At 42.2% G+C, this 23,045-nt stretch overlaps 4 non-coding genes across 4 annotated transcripts; all 4 read left to right on the top strand.

The window, feature by feature from the left end:
* Positions 1 to 5,686: 5,686 nt before the first annotated feature.
* On the top strand, positions 5,687 to 5,793 carry LOC133117257 (U6 spliceosomal RNA). Its single transcript, XR_009706044.1, has one exon. It is a non-coding gene; the product is annotated as a U6 spliceosomal RNA (small nuclear RNA).
* A 5,663-nt stretch (positions 5,794 to 11,456) lies between these two features.
* Positions 11,457 to 11,563, top strand: LOC133117258 (U6 spliceosomal RNA). The gene has a single exon (XR_009706045.1). It is a non-coding gene; the product is annotated as a U6 spliceosomal RNA (small nuclear RNA).
* A 5,654-nt stretch (positions 11,564 to 17,217) lies between these two features.
* Positions 17,218 to 17,324, top strand: LOC133117259 (U6 spliceosomal RNA). The gene has a single exon (XR_009706046.1). It is a non-coding gene; the product is annotated as a U6 spliceosomal RNA (small nuclear RNA).
* Positions 17,325 to 22,938: 5,614 nt separating this feature from the next.
* LOC133117260 (U6 spliceosomal RNA) lies at positions 22,939 to 23,045 on the top strand. The gene has a single exon (XR_009706047.1). It is a non-coding gene; the product is annotated as a U6 spliceosomal RNA (small nuclear RNA).

Below are 23,045 nucleotides of genomic sequence, written 5' to 3' on the forward strand. Positions count from 1 at the left end.
AACCTTACCTGCGCACCAGTTGATATTTTCATGCCTAACCTGAGCTCTGGGTAACATTTTTTGTGAAGCGGTGCATATTTTGTGCCTTGCCTGAGGTCCAGGTAACATTTATTGGTGATTCTGTGCCTTACCTGAGCTCCAGGGTAACATGTTTTGTGATTTTTGTAAAACAGAAAGTTCTATTTTCATTTATACAAGCTGCTGTCCGGGTGTACCTAATAAAGTGGTCACCGAGTGTCCACTAACTCTGCTCGAGGGCAGAGGCTATTGTGACATCACAGGCTATTGTGACGGCACAGGAAATGGGTGGGCCAAATATTTGCATTTACAGGCTGGTGGACAGGTGTACCTAATAAAGTGGTCACTGAGTGTGTATGAACCGCTAGAGGGCAACGGCTGTTGTGATAGCACAGGCTACTGTGACGTCACGGCAAATTGGTGGTCTTAAGTACGAGTGTAGAGATAAACCTAATAAAGTGAAACTCTGTCCTATTTTAAAAATAGAATCTCCATCTCTGCCGACCTTTTTTTTTTTTTTTTTTTTAAATAAAATATCCATCTCGGTCCTATTTTAAAGAGTAGAACAGGTTCTCTGTATTGTTCCCATTTCAAGGAGTACAACAGGCCACTGAGGTGACTCGTCTTTGAAAAAGGCTTCATACGCCAGCGGACAAGTGCCTGGACATGGGCGGATGCTCTGCGTGAGGTGTGGTATGCTTGTGTGGCCCACTGGTGGGCCAGTAGCTGGCCATCTTCCCTCTGATCAAATAAACCCCAATTTCAAAGAGCAAGGGCTCATTTTTGGATGGTTGTTTGCTTTAGACTTGCAACTTGGCACTTTTTTCCCCCTCCGTTGATTGATGCAAATGTTTCTTTGTGCACTGCACACCACCTTGAGTGTATATTGTAAATAAAACTTTAAATGAGACGAATCGCTGTTGTCTGTTACTCTGACGACACTGAGTATCACGAGGGTATCTCCTAATATTTTGTGACTGTTCATATATCCAGGTCTAGCAAACTCGAATTCAGTTCTTGAGAATGTTTTGCTACTCATTGTCCAATTTCATTTCTTTTCCAGGCAGAAATTTTATTTGATAGTACAAAATGCAGAAAGGGAGCACCGTTGTGATTTTTAAAAATGATTATATTATTATTAATAATAATAATAATAATAATAATAATAATGACAATACAAATATGGCACAACTCGTTCACAGCAGAACATGGAGAAATGTCATGAGTACAAGAGATGGACGTGAATGGGGACCTACTTGTTGCTGCAACTAAATTCGGCAATTGTTCCAACAGTAGATAATAAACTGCCATCAAACAAAACAAGGACTGATTTGCACGTCCTCAAACTTAAACTGGAGCTATGCTGACGCCTAGTGTTAAAAGCTGAGCGTTTTTCTGCTGTTCAATATGTATGAAAATATATTTTTCACTGGCTTCTAGAGTGACTGCTATCGCGGTCACATGAGAATGATCACTGGTCTGATATTTTAATCACATAAATAAGTAGAATAAATGGAGCATGCCCATGGGAGGCATGTGTCCTGGTCTAAGATGTTCGCAGTGTCATGGTCCAAGCTGATGTCCTGCAGCGCCCGGCCCGTCTGCGACTGAGGTTCCCTGCAATGTGAGGCTGTGCACACAGGAAAAACATGCTTATCACAAGATTTATGAACATGCTATGTGACACAGAGTATTTAAAAGTAATAATAATAATAATAATAATAATAATAATAATAATAATAATTAATTTAACTTCACAGGGGCTACCAAGATGTAGTAGTTGACAGACCTAACCACAGCTAGCTAGCTACACTATACCACTGAAATGACTCACTTTTTAAAACATTTCGACAGAAATGATTAAATTGGGGGAGTAATTAGGCTGCATTATTCGTATAGTCACACGCTGAATCGAGGTATGGAGGTAGGTAGGTAGATAGCCAAGCAGCTATCCGCCTTGCAAGCCAGAGAATATTACGTTTTGTAATTAAAACGAAATGTGCGACATGCCAGCTTTGTCTTACGATATATTTCTAATGTAAAAATACATACATGATGTGTTTATACAGCTGGAAAGTTCTTTCATTCATTCGTTCTGTGTATTAACAGCAACGATAAACGTATTGAACAGCGCGAAAGCCAACTAGCTAGCCTGCTCTGACCATCGCTAACATGAAAATACAAATGATTCTTCTCATTTTAATAAAAATTTCATTAGAAAACGCATTGAAAGCTTACCTTTCACCGATGCGGGAGCAATGGCCGACGCGCCGATTTGAGTCAAAACGGAGGAAGAGCTACAATTGGCCGGCTAAACACGTGATGAATTTGGAACAAACACGTGTTCAATTTGGAACAAATCCGGCCATCTGATTGGCTGAGCCGCTTTGTCAAAGTTGGTGAAAGTTGTAAATTGGAACAAGGCACGGCCTCTGATTGGCTCCAATATTGGAACATATTGGAACATTGGAACAGAGAAGATCGGTAAAGTGGCCAAATCCATTTGACTTTTAAGAGGCCAGCCTGTAGTGCAGTGGCAAGGTCGGCGGTTCGAGCCCCGGTGTAGCTGCGATAAGATCCGCACAGCTGTTGGGCCCTTGGGGGATGCCCTTAACACCCCATTGCTCCAGGGCTGTTTCCTGCTTAGTCTAATCAGGACTTGTCGGTCGCTTTGGATAAAAGCGTCTGCTAAATAACAAATGATTATTTATTTATAGCTTGCATTGTAGCAACTAGACCTAACATCCTCAGAATGACCTACACCGTGGCACGGTGTCATTTTGTTGGGAATGTTAAATGAACCAAAATAAAGAAGAAGAAAAAAAAAAAGTGAAACAGCAAAGTTGGGTGAATTTTGTAACTTTGAGTTGCATCAGGCAAGTATATTTCTCGAGTTATCAAAATACATTAGTTGTATTGTAGACTGGTTTCCGGTTTAATTTTGTCTTTCAACCTATAGGTACAACACACATCAGGACATGTAGGTCTCTTTGGATAAAAGCGTCTGCTAAATAACAAATGATTATTTATTTATTTATTTATTTATTTATTTATTTATTTATTTATTTATTTATTTATTTATTTATTTATTTATTTATTTATTTATTTATTTATTTATTTATTTATTTATTTATTTATTTGCTAGCATTGTGGCAACTCAACCTAACATCCTCAGGATGGCCTACACAGTGGCACGGTGTTATTTTGTTGGGAATGTAAGGTATATTTCTCGAGTTATGAAAATACATAAGTTGTATTGTAGACTGGTTTTATTTTGTCTTTGAACCTGTAGGTACACCGCACATCCCGATAGAAACACACATCAGGACTTGTCGGTAGCTTTGGATAAAAGCGTCATCCTCAGGAAGGCCTACACAGTGGCACGGTGTTATTTTGTTGAGAATGTCTGTCCTCCAGGGTCCTCGTCGCACTTCATTGTGCGTCGCTCTGGATAAGAGCGTCTGCTAAATGCCTGCAATGTAATGTAATGTAATGTGAAAAAGAAAGAACGGGAAACCGCAATGCTGTGTGAATTCTGTTGGGTGAAACATTCGCAGCATTGAAAACCATTCGCGTTTTTTCCCCTTTACATAGTTCTGAATGAAGATCAGGTATATCATTCTGAGTACAGTAAAAAATAAAATAAAAAAGGAACTTTGTACATGGGGTATATTCCAGATGTCTCATTAAAAATGCATGTCTTACGAAATTTAAAACGAAATTAGATTGAAGGCTTCACAATAGCCCACAGTCTTGTCCCGGAGGCTAGAACCTAAAGGCATATGGTGATGCAGCGTCTTTTGGTTATTACTGCTCTAGCCTTTGGAATAGCCTGCCGATGGGTCTTCGCGACTCCAAATCCGTAGACATTTTAAAAAGAAATCGTAAGACACACCCTGTTGTAGTTCTGTCTGTAACGTGGTACACAAATAAAGTTTTGCGTAGCCACGCCTGTATTTGCACTCGGCCTACACGGGCAGATGGCTTCGTCGCCTACGGGAGATAATATTGTATTTTTCCAAATAGTTTCACTTGTTTCAGTTCGGTGCAATATGGACGCGTGCTCACATAAAACAGTGCTACTGCGGCCGGACGTCTCTCGGGTAAGGTTGCCTGCTGTAGGCGGTCCGCATGTCACGTTAACTTGGTGTGGAATCAACTTGTTCGCTTGCTAGCTAACGACTGGTGGCCATAGTCCTTCGCCTCCGCGTCGTACAGTAACCCCCTTGTTAACAAGATTATTCCTGATACACGTCGTAAATACAGTCGTGTAGGCTATTTATTGCATTTTCTGGAAGGCTTGGCTGCTGTGCGAGGATTATCCAGCTACTGAGCAAACTGTTTCCACGTGCTAGGCCGGCTGTAGCTAGCTCGTTTGCTACCTTGGCGAGGCGATGTAATTTAGTGCTCCGGTGCCTCGCTTATTGTATGTGTCTGGCCATTTTGCATGCTTAGAGATTGGGGAAGTAGATGAGAAGCACCGTACGTGGCACAGGTAAAGACAATTGTCACAACATTTTCAGAGGCCATGCTGGAAAACGTGGCATTTCCCCCACGTAGGCCCAGCGGACGCCAAAAGTCGCCGTGTTAAGTTAGCCTACACCACAGAAGTAAATAATCGTGTGCCATAGTGGCTAGCTAACGAAAACGACAACGCAGAAGAACCACTCAGCTTGCTTTGGTTGGATATACACACACGGCAGTCTGCTGAGTGGTCAAAGAGGGAATGCTGCTTTCCACGTTTGTTTTGAGCAAACACTCGTGTTTCGAAGAACTCGTTTCCTCCGCGTTTTCGTCCTTTTTAGTGCATTTCGAGTGCTTACTCTAAATTAACTTTTGATGAATTGCCTTGAAAAACTCAGCCTCCAGTTTCTGTTATAGTGTAAAGTACCTTTCGGGCGTACTGTATATGGTATTAAAAACCATGCAGTGTTTTTTTGTTTTTTTCTCAAGTGTCTCTATTAATTGTATGTAAACGATGTTCTTCCCATAGACTGTATCAAAGTAAGGCTCTTCCGTGCATGCACCGTCTTTTTGACGGTTTTCCCTTTTCTAGCTGGAGAGCCCTTGTGAAAGGAATGAGCCGACTGACCTCTGGTGGCAATTACTAGCAATGTACGGGGAGATCCGGAAGTACCGTATTTGAATTTGAAGATGGCGGGCTCCTTGTTTACTTTTCTTCAGATTTTACCTTTTGCTGTCAGATGGCCTGACCTTACCTATACCTAGTAATACTATTGTTTTGTTGTTGTGTTTTTTCTTTTTCTTTCAGTGTGCGATGAATCTTTCAAGCATGTTCAGCTGATGGTGACTGAGATGAGGACAGCATGCAGCGGACAGGCTGGAGGTGGTGACAGTGCAGTTCTTTGTGAGGGTGCAGCCAATAGCAGGATCGAGGCAGTCGGCTGCATAAGTCGGCAGCGCACATCCGTGGACTCCATTTGCCTGCCTCGGAGGGACATTGATGTCTAAATGTGTTCAGCTCAACATGAGAGGTTGTGTTTGATAAACCTCCTGATGCAGATTTGTCTTGTTTGTAAGTGCTGCCAGTTTAGGCTGTCCTTACGAGGCACACACGCGTGCTATGCATGCTTTCGCACTCAGTCCATGACTGCGAACCATGGCCAGAACCCGCCCCTTAGGTAGCGCAGGCTCAGGTAGGTCTCTTGTGCTCGCTCCGGCAGCACATATACTAAAATTGGAACGATACAGAGAAGATTAGCATGGCCCCTGCGCAAGGATGACACGCAAATTCGTGAAGCGTTCCATATTTTTAACCTTACCTGCGCACCAGTTGATATTTTCATGCCTAACCTGAGCTCTGGGTAACATTTTTTGTGAAGCGGTGCATATTTTGTGCCTTGCCTGAGGTCCAGGTAACATTTATTGGTGATTCTGTGCCTTACCTGAGCTCCAGGGTAACATGTTTTGTGATTTTTGTAAAACAGAAAGTTCTATTTTCATTTATACAAGCTGCTGTCCGGGTGTACCTAATAAAGTGGTCACCGAGTGTCCACTAACTCTGCTCGAGGGCAGAGGCTATTGTGACATCACAGGCTATTGTGACGGCACAGGAAATGGGTGGGCCAAATATTTGCATTTACAGGCTGGTGGACAGGTGTACCTAATAAAGTGGTCACTGAGTGTGTATGAACCGCTAGAGGGCAACGGCTGTTGTGATAGCACAGGCTACTGTGACGTCACGGCAAATTGGTGGTCTTAAGTACGAGTGTAGAGATAAACCTAATAAAGTGAAACTCTGTCCTATTTTAAAAATAGAATCTCCATCTCTGCCGACCTTTTTTTTTTTTTTTTTTTTAAATAAAATATCCATCTCGGTCCTATTTTAAAGAGTAGAACAGGTTCTCTGTATTGTTCCCATTTCAAGGAGTACAACAGGCCACTGAGGTGACTCGTCTTTGAAAAAGGCTTCATACGCCAGCGGACAAGTGCCTGGACATGGGCGGATGCTCTGCGTGAGGTGTGGTATGCTTGTGTGGCCCACTGGTGGGCCAGTAGCTGGCCATCTTCCCTCTGATCAAATAAACCCCAATTTCAAAGAGCAAGGGCTCATTTTTGGATGGTTGTTTGCTTTAGACTTGCAACTTGGCACTTTTTTCCCCCTCCGTTGATTGATGCAAATGTTTCTTTGTGCACTGCACACCACCTTGAGTGTATATTGTAAATAAAACTTTAAATGAGACGAATCGCTGTTGTCTGTTACTCTGACGACACTGAGTATCACGAGGGTATCTCCTAATATTTTGTGACTGTTCATATATCCAGGTCTAGCAAACTCGAATTCAGTTCTTGAGAATGTTTTGCTACTCATTGTCCAATTTCATTTCTTTTCCAGGCAGAAATTTTATTTGATAGTACAAAATGCAGAAAGGGAGCACCGTTGTGATTTTTAAAAATGATTATATTATTATTAATAATAATAATAATAATAATAATAATAATGACAATACAAATATGGCACAACTCGTTCACAGCAGAACATGGAGAAATGTCATGAGTACAAGAGATGGACGTGAATGGGGACCTACTTGTTGCTGCAACTAAATTCGGCAATTGTTCCAACAGTAGATAATAAACTGCCATCAAACAAAACAAGGACTGATTTGCACGTCCTCAAACTTAAACTGGAGCTATGCTGACGCCTAGTGTTAAAAGCTGAGCGTTTTTCTGCTGTTCAATATGTATGAAAATATATTTTTCACTGGCTTCTAGAGTGACTGCTATCGCGGTCACATGAGAATGATCACTGGTCTGATATTTTAATCACATAAATAAGTAGAATAAATGGAGCATGCCCATGGGAGGCATGTGTCCTGGTCTAAGATGTTCGCAGTGTCATGGTCCAAGCTGATGTCCTGCAGCGCCCGGCCCGTCTGCGACTGAGGTTCCCTGCAATGTGAGGCTGTGCACACAGGAAAAACATGCTTATCACAAGATTTATGAACATGCTATGTGACACAGAGTATTTAAAAGTAATAATAATAATAATAATAATAATAATAATAATAATAATAATTAATTTAACTTCACAGGGGCTACCAAGATGTAGTAGTTGACAGACCTAACCACAGCTAGCTAGCTACACTATACCACTGAAATGACTCACTTTTTAAAACATTTCGACAGAAATGATTAAATTGGGGGAGTAATTAGGCTGCATTATTCGTATAGTCACACGCTGAATCGAGGTATGGAGGTAGGTAGGTAGATAGCCAAGCAGCTATCCGCCTTGCAAGCCAGAGAATATTACGTTTTGTAATTAAAACGAAATGTGCGACATGCCAGCTTTGTCTTACGATATATTTCTAATGTAAAAATACATACATGATGTGTTTATACAGCTGGAAAGTTCTTTCATTCATTCGTTCTGTGTATTAACAGCAACGATAAACGTATTGAACAGCGCGAAAGCCAACTAGCTAGCCTGCTCTGACCATCGCTAACATGAAAATACAAATGATTCTTCTCATTTTAATAAAAATTTCATTAGAAAACGCATTGAAAGCTTACCTTTCACCGATGCGGGAGCAATGGCCGACGCGCCGATTTGAGTCAAAACGGAGGAAGAGCTACAATTGGCCGGCTAAACACGTGATGAATTTGGAACAAACACGTGTTCAATTTGGAACAAATCCGGCCATCTGATTGGCTGAGCCGCTTTGTCAAAGTTGGTGAAAGTTGTAAATTGGAACAAGGCACGGCCTCTGATTGGCTCCAATATTGGAACATATTGGAACATTGGAACAGAGAAGATCGGTAAAGTGGCCAAATCCATTTGACTTTTAAGAGGCCAGCCTGTAGTGCAGTGGCAAGGTCGGCGGTTCGAGCCCCGGTGTAGCTGCGATAAGATCCGCACAGCTGTTGGGCCCTTGGGGGATGCCCTTAACACCCCATTGCTCCAGGGCTGTTTCCTGCTTAGTCTAATCAGGACTTGTCGGTCGCTTTGGATAAAAGCGTCTGCTAAATAACAAATGATTATTTATTTATAGCTTGCATTGTAGCAACTAGACCTAACATCCTCAGAATGACCTACACCGTGGCACGGTGTCATTTTGTTGGGAATGTTAAATGAACCAAAATAAAGAAGAAGAAAAAAAAAAAGTGAAACAGCAAAGTTGGGTGAATTTTGTAACTTTGAGTTGCATCAGGCAAGTATATTTCTCGAGTTATCAAAATACATTAGTTGTATTGTAGACTGGTTTCCGGTTTAATTTTGTCTTTCAACCTATAGGTACAACACACATCAGGACATGTAGGTCTCTTTGGATAAAAGCGTCTGCTAAATAACAAATGATTATTTATTTATTTATTTATTTATTTATTTATTTATTTATTTATTTATTTATTTATTTATTTATTTATTTATTTATTTATTTATTTATTTATTTGCTAGCATTGTTGGCAACTCAACCTAACATCCTCAGGATGGCCTACACAGTGGCACGGTGTTATTTTGTTGGGAATGTAAGGTATATTTCTCGAGTTATGAAAATACATAAGTTGTATTGTAGACTGGTTTTATTTTGTCTTTGAACCTGTAGGTACACCGCACATCCCGATAGAAACACACATCAGGACTTGTCGGTAGCTTTGGATAAAAGCGTCATCCTCAGGAAGGCCTATACAGTGGCACGGTGTTATTTTGTTGAGAATGTCTGTCCTCCAGGGTCCTCGTCGCACTTCATTGTGCGTCGCTCTGGATAAGAGCGTCTGCTAAATGCCTGCAATGTAATGTAATGTAATGTGAAAAAGAAAGAACGGGAAACCGCAATGCTGTGTGAATTCTGTTGGGTGAAACATTCGCAGCATTGAAAACCATTCGCGTTTTTTCCCCTTTACATAGTTCTGAATGAAGATCAGGTATATCATTCTGAGTACAGTAAAAAATAAAATAAAAAAGGAACTTTGTACATGGGGTATATTCCAGATGTCTCATTAAAAATGCATGTCTTACGAAATTTAAAACGAAATTAGATTGAAGGCTTCACAATAGCCCACAGTCTTGTCCCGGAGGCTAGAACCTAAAGGCATATGGTGATGCAGCGTCTTTTGGTTATTACTGCTCTAGCCTTTGGAATAGCCTGCCGATGGGTCTTCGCGACTCCAAATCCGTAGACATTTTAAAAAGAAATCGTAAGACACACCCTGTTGTAGTTCTGTCTGTAACGTGGTACATAAATAAAGTTTTGCGTAGCCACGCCTGTATTTGCACTCGGCCTACACGGGCAGATGGCTTCGTCGCCTACGGGAGATAATATTGTATTTTTCCAAATAGTTTCACTTGTTTCAGTTCGGTGCAATATGGACGCGTGCTCACATAAAACAGTGCTACTGCGGCCGGACGTCTCTCGGGTAAGGTTGCCTGCTGTAGGCGGTCCGCATGTCACGTTAACTTGGTGTGGAATTAGCTTGTTCGCTTGCTAGCTAACGACTGGTGGCCATAGTCCTTCGCCTCCGCGTCGTACAGTAACCCCCTTGTTAACAAGATTATTCCTGATACACGTCGTAAATACAGTCGTGTAGGCTATTTATTGCATTTTCTGGAAGGCTTGGCAGCTGTGCGAGGATTATCCAGCTACTGAGCAAACTGTTTCCACGTGCTAGGCCGGCTGTAGCTAGCTCGTTTGCTACCTTGGCGATGCGATGTAATTTAGTGCTCCGGTGCCTCGCTTATTGTATGTGTCTGGCCATTTTGCATGCTTAGAGATTGGGGAAGTAGATGAGAAGCACCGTACGTGGCACAGGTAAAGACAATTGTCACAACATTTTCAGAGGCCATGCTGGAAAACGTGGCATTTCCCCCACGTAGGCCCAGCGGACGCCAAAAGTCGCCGTGTTAAGTTAGCCTACACCACAGAAGTAAATAATCGTGTGCCATAGTGGCTAGCTAACGAAAACGACAACGCAGAAGAACCACTCAGCTTGCTTTGGTTGGATATACACACACGGCAGTCTGCTGAGTGGTCAAAGAGGGAATGCTGCTTTCCACGTTTGTTTTGAGCAAACACTCGTGTTTCGAAGAACTCGTTTCCTCCGCGTTTTCGTCCTTTTTAGTGCATTTCGAGTGCTTACTCTAAATTAACTTTTGATGAATTGCCTTGAAAAACTCAGCCTCCAGTTTCTGTTATAGTGTAAAGTACCTTTCGGGCGTACTGTATATGGTATTAAAAACCATGCAGTGTTTTTTTGTTTTTTTCTCAAGTGTCTCTATTAATTGTATGTAAACGATGTTCTTCCCATAGACTGTATCAAAGTAAGGCTCTTCCGTGCATGCACCGTCTTTTTGACGGTTTTCCCTTTTCTAGCTGGAGAGCCCTTGTGAAAGGAATGAGCCGACTGACCTCTGGTGGCAATTACTAGCAATGTACGGGGAGATCCGGAAGTACCGTATTTGAATTTGAAGATGGCGGGCTCCTTGTTTACTTTTCTTCAGATTTTACCTTTTGCTGTCAGATGGCCTGACCTTACCTATACCTAGTAATACTATTGTTTTGTTGTTGTGTTTTTTCTTTTTCTTTCAGTGTGCGATGAATCTTTCAAGCATGTTCAGCTGATGGTGACTGAGATGAGGACAGCATGCAGCGGACAGGCTGGAGGTGGTGACAGTGCAGTTCTTTGTGAGGGTGCAGCCAATAGCAGGATCGAGGCAGTCGGCTGCATAAGTCGGCAGCGCACATCCGTGGACTCCATTTGCCTGCCTCGGAGGGACATTGATGTCTAAATGTGTTCAGCTCAACATGAGAGGTTGTGTTTGATAAACCTCCTGATGCAGATTTGTCTTGTTTGTAAGTGCTGCCAGTTTAGGCTGTCCTTACGAGGCACACACGCGTGCTATGCATGCTTTCGCACTCAGTCCATGACTGCGAACCATGGCCAGAACCCGCCCCTTAGGTAGCGCAGGCTCAGGTAGGTCTCTTGTGCTCGCTCCGGCAGCACATATACTAAAATTGGAACGATACAGAGAAGATTAGCATGGCCCCTGCGCAAGGATGACACGCAAATTCGTGAAGCGTTCCATATTTTTAACCTTACCTGCGCACCAGTTGATATTTTCATGCCTAACCTGAGCTCTGGGTAACATTTTTTGTGAAGCGGTGCATATTTTGTGCCTTGCCTGAGGTCCAGGTAACATTTATTGGTGATTCTGTGCCTTACCTGAGCTCCAGGGTAACATGTTTTGTGATTTTTGTAAAACAGAAAGTTCTATTTTCATTTATACAAGCTGCTGTCCGGGTGTACCTAATAAAGTGGTCACCGAGTGTCCACTAACTCTGCTCGAGGGCAGAGGCTATTGTGACATCACAGGCTATTGTGACGGCACAGGAAATGGGTGGGCCAAATATTTGCATTTACAGGCTGGTGGACAGGTGTACCTAATAAAGTGGTCACTGAGTGTGTATGAACCGCTAGAGGGCAACGGCTGTTGTGATAGCACAGGCTACTGTGACGTCACGGCAAATTGGTGGTCTTAAGTACGAGTGTAGAGATAAACCTAATAAAGTGAAACTCTGTCCTATTTTAAAAATAGAATCTCCATCTCTGCCGACCTTTTTTTTTTTTTTTTTTTTTTAATAAAATATCCATCTCGGTCCTATTTTAAAGAGTAGAACAGGTTCTCTGTATTGTTCCCATTTCAAGGAGTACAACAGGCCACTGAGGTGACTCGTCTTTGAAAAAGGCTTCATACGCCAGCGGACAAGTGCCTGGACATGGGCGGATGCTCTGCGTGAGGTGTGGTATGCTTGTGTGGCCCACTGGTGGGCCAGTAGCTGGCCATCTTCCCTCTGATCAAATAAACCCCAATTTCAAAGAGCAAGGGCTCATTTTTGGATGGTTGTTTGCTTTAGACTTGCAACTTGGCACTTTTTTCCCCCTCCGTTGATTGATGCAAATGTTTCTTTGTGCACTGCACACCACCTTGAGTGTATATTGTAAATAAAACTTTAAATGAGACGAATCGCTGTTGTCTGTTACTCTGACGACACTGAGTATCACGAGGGTATCTCCTAATATTTTGTGACTGTTCATATATCCAGGTCTAGCAAACTCGAATTCAGTTCTTGAGAATGTTTTGCTACTCATTGTCCAATTTCATTTCTTTTCCAGGCAGAAATTTTATTTGATAGTACAAAATGCAGAAAGGGAGCACCGTTGTGATTTTTAAAAATGATTATATTATTATTAATAATAATAATAATAATAATAATAATAATGACAATACAAATATGGCACAACTCGTTCACAGCAGAACATGGAGAAATGTCATGAGTACAAGAGATGGACGTGAATGGGGACCTACTTGTTGCTGCAACTAAATTCGGCAATTGTTCCAACAGTAGATAATAAACTGCCATCAAACAAAACAAGGACTGATTTGCACGTCCTCAAACTTAAACTGGAGCTATGCTGACGCCTAGTGTTAAAAGCTGAGCGTTTTTCTGCTGTTCAATATGTATGAAAATATATTTTTCACTGGCTTCTAGAGTGACTGCTATCGCGGTCACATGAGAATGATCACTGGTCTGATATTTTAATCACATAAATAAGTAGAATAAATGGAGCATGCCCATGGGAGGCATGTGTCCTGGTCTAAGATGTTCGCAGTGTCATGGTCCAAGCTGATGTCCTGCAGCGCCCGGCCCGTCTGCGACTGAGGTTCCCTGCAATGTGAGGCTGTGCACACAGGAAAAACATGCTTATCACAAGATTTATGAACATGCTATGTGACACAGAGTATTTAAAAGTAATAATAATAATAATAATAATAATAATAATAATAATAATAATAATTAATTTAACTTCACAGGGGCTACCAAGATGTAGTAGTTGACAGACCTAACCACAGCTAGCTAGCTACACTATACCACTGAAATGACTCACTTTTTAAAACATTTCGACAGAAATGATTAAATTGGGGGAGTAATTAGGCTGCATTATTCGTATAGTCACACGCTGAATCGAGGTATGGAGGTAGGTAGGTAGATAGCCAAGCAGCTATCCGCCTTGCAAGCCAGAGAATATTACGTTTTGTAATTAAAACGAAATGTGCGACATGCCAGCTTTGTCTTACGATATATTTCTAATGTAAAAATACATACATGATGTGTTTATACAGCTGGAAAGTTCTTTCATTCATTCGTTCTGTGTATTAACAGCAACGATAAACGTATTGAACAGCGCGAAAGCCAACTAGCTAGCCTGCTCTGACCATCGCTAACATGAAAATACAAATGATTCTTCTCATTTTAATAAAAATTTCATTAGAAAACGCATTGAAAGCTTACCTTTCACCGATGCGGGAGCAATGGCCGACGCGCCGATTTGAGTCAAAACGGAGGAAGAGCTACAATTGGCCGGCTAAACACGTGATGAATTTGGAACAAACACGTGTTCAATTTGGAACAAATCCGGCCATCTGATTGGCTGAGCCGCTTTGTCAAAGTTGGTGAAAGTTGTAAATTGGAACAAGGCACGGCCTCTGATTGGCTCCAATATTGGAACATATTGGAACATTGGAACAGAGAAGATCGGTAAAGTGGCCAAATCCATTTGACTTTTAAGAGGCCAGCCTGTAGTGCAGTGGCAAGGTCGGCGGTTCGAGCCCCGGTGTAGCTGCGATAAGATCCGCACAGCTGTTGGGCCCTTGGGGGATGCCCTTAACACCCCATTGCTCCAGGGCTGTTTCCTGCTTAGTCTAATCAGGACTTGTCGGTCGCTTTGGATAAAAGCGTCTGCTAAATAACAAATGATTATTTATTTATAGCTTGCATTGTAGCAACTAGACCTAACATCCTCAGAATGACCTACACCGTGGCACGGTGTCATTTTGTTGGGAATGTTAAATGAACCAAAATAAAGAAGAAGAAAAAAAAAAAGTGAAACAGCAAAGTTGGGTGAATTTTGTAACTTTGAGTTGCATCAGGCAAGTATATTTCTCGAGTTATCAAAATACATTAGTTGTATTGTAGACTGGTTTCCGGTTTAATTTTGTCTTTCAACCTATAGGTACAACACACATCAGGACATGTAGGTCTCTTTGGATAAAAGCGTCTGCTAAATAACAAATGATTATTTATTTATTTATTTATTTATTTATTTATTTATTTATTTATTTATTTATTTATTTATTTATTTATTTATTTATTTATTTGCTAGCATTGTGGCAACTCAACCTAACATCCTCAGGATGGCCTACACAGTGGCACGGTGTTATTTTGTTGGGAATGTAAGGTATATTTCTCGAGTTATGAAAATACATAAGTTGTATTGTAGACTGGTTTTATTTTGTCTTTGAACCTGTAGGTACACCGCACATCCCGATAGAAACACACATCAGGACTTGTCGGTAGCTTTGGATAAAAGCGTCATCCTCAGGAAGGCCTACACAGTGGCACGGTGTTATTTTGTTGAGAATGTCTGTCCTCCAGGGTCCTCGTCGCACTTCATTGTGCGTCGCTCTGGATAAGAGCGTCTGCTAAATGCCTGCAATGTAATGTAATGTAATGTGAAAAAGAAAGAACGGGAAACCGCAATGCTGTGTGAATTCTGTTGGGTGAAACATTCGCAGCATTGAAAACCATTCGCGTTTTTTCCCCTTTACATAGTTCTGAATGAAGATCAGGTATATCATTCTGAGTACAGTAAAAAATAAAATAAAAAAGGAACTTTGTACATGGGGTATATTCCAGATGTCTCATTAAAAATGCATGTCTTACGAAATTTAAAACGAAATTAGATTGAAGGCTTCACAATAGCCCACAGTCTTGTCCCGGAGGCTAGAACCTAAAGGCATATGGTGATGCAGCGTCTTTTGGTTATTACTGCTCTAGCCTTTGGAATAGCCTGCCGATGGGTCTTCGCGACTCCAAATCCGTAGACATTTTAAAAAGAAATCGTAAGACACACCCTGTTGTAGTTCTGTCTGTAACGTGGTACACAAATAAAGTTTTGCGTAGCCACGCCTGTATTTGCACTCGGCCTACACGGGCAGATGGCTTCGTCGCCTACGGGAGATAATATTGTATTTTTCCAAATAGTTTCACTTGTTTCAGTTCGGTGCAATATGGACGCGTGCTCACATAAAACAGTGCTACTGCGGCCGGACGTCTCTCGGGTAAGGTTGCCTGCTGTAGGCGGTCCGCATGTCACGTTAACTTGGTGTGGAATCAACTTGTTCGCTTGCTAGCTAACGACTGGTGGCCATAGTCCTTCGCCTCCGCGTCGTACAGTAACCCCCTTGTTAACAAGATTATTCCTGATACACGTCGTAAATACAGTCGTGTAGGCTATTTATTGCATTTTCTGGAAGGCTTGGCTGCTGTGCGAGGATTATCCAGCTACTGAGCAAACTGTTTCCACGTGCTAGGCCGGCTGTAGCTAGCTCGTTTGCTACCTTGGCGAGGCGATGTAATTTAGTGCTCCGGTGCCTCGCTTATTGTATGTGTCTGGCCATTTTGCATGCTTAGAGATTGGGGAAGTAGATGAGAAGCACCGTACGTGGCACAGGTAAAGACAATTGTCACAACATTTTCAGAGGCCATGCTGGAAAACGTGGCATTTCCCCCACGTAGGCCCAGCGGACGCCAAAAGTCGCCGTGTTAAGTTAGCCTACACCACAGAAGTAAATAATCGTGTGCCATAGTGGCTAGCTAACGAAAACGACAACGCAGAAGAACCACTCAGCTTGCTTTGGTTGGATATACACACACGGCAGTCTGCTGAGTGGTCAAAGAGGGAATGCTGCTTTCCACGTTTGTTTTGAGCAAACACTCGTGTTTCGAAGAACTCGTTTCCTCCGCGTTTTCGTCCTTTTTAGTGCATTTCGAGTGCTTACTCTAAATTAACTTTTGATGAATTGCCTTGAAAAACTCAGCCTCCAGTTTCTGTTATAGTGTAAAGTACCTTTCGGGCGTACTGTATATGGTATTAAAAACCATGCAGTGTTTTTTTGTTTTTTTCTCAAGTGTCTCTATTAATTGTATGTAAACGATGTTCTTCCCATAGACTGTATCAAAGTAAGGCTCTTCCGTGCATGCACCGTCTTTTTGACGGTTTTCCCTTTTCTAGCTGGAGAGCCCTTGTGAAAGGAATGAGCCGACTGACCTCTGGTGGCAATTACTAGCAATGTACGGGGAGATCCGGAAGTACCGTATTTGAATTTGAAGATGGCGGGCTCCTTGTTTACTTTTCTTCAGATTTTACCTTTTGCTGTCAGATGGCCTGACCTTACCTATACCTAGTAATACTATTGTTTTGTTGTTGTGTTTTTTCTTTTTCTTTCAGTGTGCGATGAATCTTTCAAGCATGTTCAGCTGATGGTGACTGAGATGAGGACAGCATGCAGCGGACAGGCTGGAGGTGGTGACAGTGCAGTTCTTTGTGAGGGTGCAGCCAATAGCAGGATCGAGGCAGTCGGCTGCATAAGTCGGCAGCGCACATCCGTGGACTCCATTTGCCTGCCTCGGAGGGACATTGATGTCTAAATGTGTTCAGCTCAACATGAGAGGTTGTGTTTGATAAACCTCCTGATGCAGATTTGTCTTGTTTGTAAGTGCTGCCAGTTTAGGCTGTCCTTACGAGGCACACACGCGTGCTATGCATGCTTTCGCACTCAGTCCATGACTGCGAACCATGGCCAGAACCCGCCCCTTAGGTAGCGCAGGCTCAGGTAGGTCTCTTGTGCTCGCTCCGGCAGCACATATACTAAAATTGGAACGATACAGAGAAGATTAGCATGGCCCCTGCGCAAGGATGACACGCAAATTCGTGAAGCGTTCCATATTTTTAACCTTACCTGCGCACCAGTTGATATTTTCATGCCTAACCTGAGCTCTGGGTAACATTTTTTGTGAAGCGGTGCATATTTTGTGCCTTGCCTGAGGTCCAGGTAACATTTATTGGTGATTCTGTGCCTTACCTGAGCTCCAGGGTAACATGTTTTGTGATTTTTGTAAAACAGAAAGTTCTATTTTCATTTATACAAGCTGCTGTCCGGGTGTACCTAATAAAGTGGTCACCGAGTGTCCACTAACTCTGCTCGAGGGCAGAGGCTATTGTGACATCACAGGCTATTGTGACGGCACAGGAAATGGGTGGGCCAAATATTTGCATTTACAGGCTGGTGGACAGGTGTACCTAATAAAGTGGTCACTGAGTGTGTATGAACCGCTAGAGGGCAACGGCTGTTGTGATAGCACAGGCTACTGTGACGTCACGGCAAATTGGTGGTCTTAAGTACGAGTGTAGAGATAAACCTAATAAAGTGAAACTCTGTCCTATTTTAAAAATAGAATCTCCATCTCTGCCGACCTTTTTTTTTTTTTTTTTTTTTAAATAAAATATCCATCTCGGTCCTATTTTAAAGAGTAGAACAGGTTCTCTGTATTGTTCCCATTTCAAGGAGTACAACAGGCCACTGAGGTGACTCGTCTTTGAAAAAGGCTTCATACGCCAGCGGACAAGTGCCTGGACATGGGCGGATGCTCTGCGTGAGGTGTGGTATGCTTGTGTGGCCCACTGGTGGGCCAGTAGCTGGCCATCTTCCCTCTGATCAAATAAACCCCAATTTCAAAGAGCAAGGGCTCATTTTTGGATGGTTGTTTGCTTTAGACTTGCAACTTGGCACTTTTTTCCCCCTCCGTTGATTGATGCAAATGTTTCTTTGTGCACTGCACACCACCTTGAGTGTATATTGTAAATAAAACTTTAAATGAGACGAATCGCTGTTGTCTGTTACTCTGACGACACTGAGTATCACGAGGGTATCTCCTAATATTTTGTGACTGTTCATATATCCAGGTCTAGCAAACTCGAATTCAGTTCTTGAGAATGTTTTGCTACTCATTGTCCAATTTCATTTCTTTTCCAGGCAGAAATTTTATTTGATAGTACAAAATGCAGAAAGGGAGCACCGTTGTGATTTTTAAAAATGATTATATTATTATTAATAATAATAATAATAATAATAATAATAATGACAATACAAATATGGCACAACTCGTTCACAGCAGAACATGGAGAAATGTCATGAGTACAAGAGATGGACGTGAATGGGGACCTACTTGTTGCTGCAACTAAATTCGGCAATTGTTCCAACAGTAGATAATAAACTGCCATCAAACAAAACAAGGACTGATTTGCACGTCCTCAAACTTAAACTGGAGCTATGCTGACGCCTAGTGTTAAAAGCTGAGCGTTTTTCTGCTGTTCAATATGTATGAAAATATATTTTTCACTGGCTTCTAGAGTGACTGCTATCGCGGTCACATGAGAATGATCACTGGTCTGATATTTTAATCACATAAATAAGTAGAATAAATGGAGCATGCCCATGGGAGGCATGTGTCCTGGTCTAAGATGTTCGCAGTGTCATGGTCCAAGCTGATGTCCTGCAGCGCCCGGCCCGTCTGCGACTGAGGTTCCCTGCAATGTGAGGCTGTGCACACAGGAAAAACATGCTTATCACAAGATTTATGAACATGCTATGTGACACAGAGTATTTAAAAGTAATAATAATAATAATAATAATAATAATAATAATAATAATAATAATTAATTTAACTTCACAGGGGCTACCAAGATGTAGTAGTTGACAGACCTAACCACAGCTAGCTAGCTACACTATACCACTGAAATGACTCACTTTTTAAAACATTTCGACAGAAATGATTAAATTGGGGGAGTAATTAGGCTGCATTATTCGTATAGTCACACGCTGAATCGAGGTATGGAGGTAGGTAGGTAGATAGCCAAGCAGCTATCCGCCTTGCAAGCCAGAGAATATTACGTTTTGTAATTAAAACGAAATGTGCGACATGCCAGCTTTGTCTTACGATATATTTCTAATGTAAAAATACATACATGATGTGTTTATACAGCTGGAAAGTTATTTCATTCATTCGTTCTGTGTATTAACAGCAACGATAAACGTATTGAACAGCGCGAAAGCCAACTAGCTAGCCTGCTCTGACCATCGCTAACATGAAAATACAAATGATTCTTCTCATTTTAATAAAAATTTCATTAGAAAACGCATTGAAAGCTTACCTTTCACCGATGCGGGAGCAATGGCCGACGCGCCGATTTGAGTCAAAACGGAGGAAGAGCTACAATTGGCCGGCTAAACACGTGATGAATTTGGAACAAACACGTGTTCAATTTGGAACAAATCCGGCCATCTGATTGGCTGAGCCGCTTTGTCAAAGTTGGTGAAAGTTGTAAATTGGAACAAGGCACGGCCTCTGATTGGCTCCAATATTGGAACATATTGGAACATTGGAACAGAGAAGATCGGTAAAGTGGCCAAATCCATTTGACTTTTAAGAGGCCAGCCTGTAGTGCAGTGGCAAGGTCGGCGGTTCGAGCCCCGGTGTAGCTGCGATAAGATCCGCACAGCTGTTGGGCCCTTGGGGGATGCCCTTAACACCCCATTGCTCCAGGGCTGTTTCCTGCTTAGTCTAATCAGGACTTGTCGGTCGCTTTGGATAAAAGCGTCTGCTAAATAACAAATGATTATTTATTTATAGCTTGCATTGTAGCAACTAGACCTAACATCCTCAGAATGACCTACACCGTGGCACGGTGTCATTTTGTTGGGAATGTTAAATGAACCAAAATAAAGAAGAAGAAAAAAAAAAAGTGAAACAGCAAAGTTGGGTGAATTTTGTAACTTTGAGTTGCATCAGGCAAGTATATTTCTCGAGTTATCAAAATACATTAGTTGTATTGTAGACTGGTTTCCGGTTTAATTTTGTCTTTCAACCTATAGGTACAACACACATCAGGACATGTAGGTCTCTTTGGATAAAAGCGTCTGCTAAATAACAAATGATTATTTATTTATTTATTTATTTATTTATTTATTTATTTATTTGCTAGCATTGTGGCAACTCAACCTAACATCCTCAGGATGGCCTACACAGTGGCACGGTGTTATTTTGTTGGGAATGTAAGGTATATTTCTCGAGTTATGAAAATACATAAGTTGTATTGTAGACTGGTTTTATTTTGTCTTTGAACCTGTAGGTACACCGCACATCCCGATAGAAACACACATCAGGACTTGTCGGTAGCTTTGGATAAAAGCGTCATCCTCAGGAAGGCCTACACAGTGGCACGGTGTTATTTTGTTGAGAATGTCTGTCCTCCAGGGTCCTCGTCGCACTTCATTGTGCGTCGCTCTGGATAAGAGCGTCTGCTAAATGCCTGCAATGTAATGTAATGTAATGTGAAAAAGAAAGAACGGGAAACCGCAATGCTGTGTGAATTCTGTTGGGTGAAACATTCGCAGCATTGAAAACCATTCGCGTTTTTTCCCCTTTACATAGTTCTGAATGAAGATCAGGTATATCATTCTGAGTACAGTAAAAAATAAAATAAAAAAGGAACTTTGTACATGGGGTATATTCCAGATGTCTCATTAAAAATGCATGTCTTACGAAATTTAAAACGAAATTAGATTGAAGGCTTCACAATAGCCCACAGTCTTGTCCCGGAGGCTAGAACCTAAAGGCATATGGTGATGCAGCGTCTTTTGGTTATTACTGCTCTAGCCTTTGGAATAGCCTGCCGATGGGTCTTCGCGACTCCAAATCCGTAGACATTTTAAAAAGAAATCGTAAGACACACCCTGTTGTAGTTCTGTCTGTAACGTGGTACACAAATAAAGTTTTGCGTAGCCACGCCTGTATTTGCACTCGGCCTACACGGGCAGATGGCTTCGTCGCCTACGGGAGATAATATTGTATTTTTCCAAATAGTTTCACTTGTTTCAGTTCGGTGCAATATGGACGCGTGCTCACATAAAACAGTGCTACTGCGGCCGGACGTCTCTCGGGTAAGGTTGCCTGCTGTAGGCGGTCCGCATGTCACGTTAACTTGGTGTGGAATCAACTTGTTCGCTTGCTAGCTAACGACTGGTGGCCATAGTCCTTCGCCTCCGCGTCGTACAGTAACCCCCTTGTTAACAAGATTATTCCTGATACACGTCGTAAATACAGTCGTGTAGGCTATTTATTGCATTTTCTGGAAGGCTTGGCTGCTGTGCGAGGATTATCCAGCTACTGAGCAAACTGTTTCCACGTGCTAGGCCGGCTGTAGCTAGCTCGTTTGCTACCTTGGCGAGGCGATGTAATTTAGTGCTCCGGTGCCTCGCTTATTGTATGTGTCTGGCCATTTTGCATGCTTAGAGATTGGGGAAGTAGATGAGAAGCACCGTACGTGGCACAGGTAAAGACAATTGTCACAACATTTTCAGAGGCCATGCTGGAAAACGTGGCATTTCCCCCACGTAGGCCCAGCGGACGCCAAAAGTCGCCGTGTTAAGTTAGCCTACACCACAGAAGTAAATAATCGTGTGCCATAGTGGCTAGCTAACGAAAACGACAACGCAGAAGAACCACTCAGCTTGCTTTGGTTGGATATACACACACGGCAGTCTGCTGAGTGGTCAAAGAGGGAATGCTGCTTTCCACGTTTGTTTTGAGCAAACACTCGTGTTTCGAAGAACTCGTTTCCTCCGCGTTTTCGTCCTTTTTAGTGCATTTCGAGTGCTTACTCTAAATTAACTTTTGATGAATTGCCTTGAAAAACTCAGCCTCCAGTTTCTGTTATAGTGTAAAGTACCTTTCGGGCGTACTGTATATGGTATTAAAAACCATGCAGTGTTTTTTTGTTTTTTTCTCAAGTGTCTCTATTAATTGTATGTAAACGATGTTCTTCCCATAGACTGTATCAAAGTAAGGCTCTTCCGTGCATGCACCGTCTTTTTGACGGTTTTCCCTTTTCTAGCTGGAGAGCCCTTGTGAAAGGAATGAGCCGACTGACCTCTGGTGGCAATTACTAGCAATGTACGGGGAGATCCGGAAGTACCGTATTTGAATTTGAAGATGGCGGGCTCCTTGTTTACTTTTCTTCAGATTTTACCTTTTGCTGTCAGATGGCCTGACCTTACCTATACCTAGTAATACTATTGTTTTGTTGTTGTGTTTTTTCTTTTTCTTTCAGTGTGCGATGAATCTTTCAAGCATGTTCAGCTGATGGTGACTGAGATGAGGACAGCATGCAGCGGACAGGCTGGAGGTGGTGACAGTGCAGTTCTTTGTGAGGGTGCAGCCAATAGCAGGATCGAGGCAGTCGGCTGCATAAGTCGGCAGCGCACATCCGTGGACTCCATTTGCCTGCCTCGGAGGGACATTGATGTCTAAATGTGTTCAGCTCAACATGAGAGGTTGTGTTTGATAAACCTCCTGATGCAGATTTGTCTTGTTTGTAAGTGCTGCCAGTTTAGGCTGTCCTTACGAGGCACACACGCGTGCTATGCATGCTTTCGCACTCAGTCCATGACTGCGAACCATGGCCAGAACCCGCCCCTTAGGTAGCGCAGGCTCAGGTAGGTCTCTTGTGCTCGCTCCGGCAGCACATATACTAAAATTGGAACGATACAGAGAAGATTAGCATGGCCCCTGCGCAAGGATGACACGCAAATTCGTGAAGCGTTCCATATTTTT

The sequence above is a fragment of the Conger conger genome, chromosome 17 (assembly GCF_963514075.1).
Source record: "Conger conger chromosome 17, fConCon1.1, whole genome shotgun sequence".
Classification (NCBI taxonomy): Eukaryota; Metazoa; Chordata; class Actinopteri; order Anguilliformes; family Congridae; genus Conger; species Conger conger.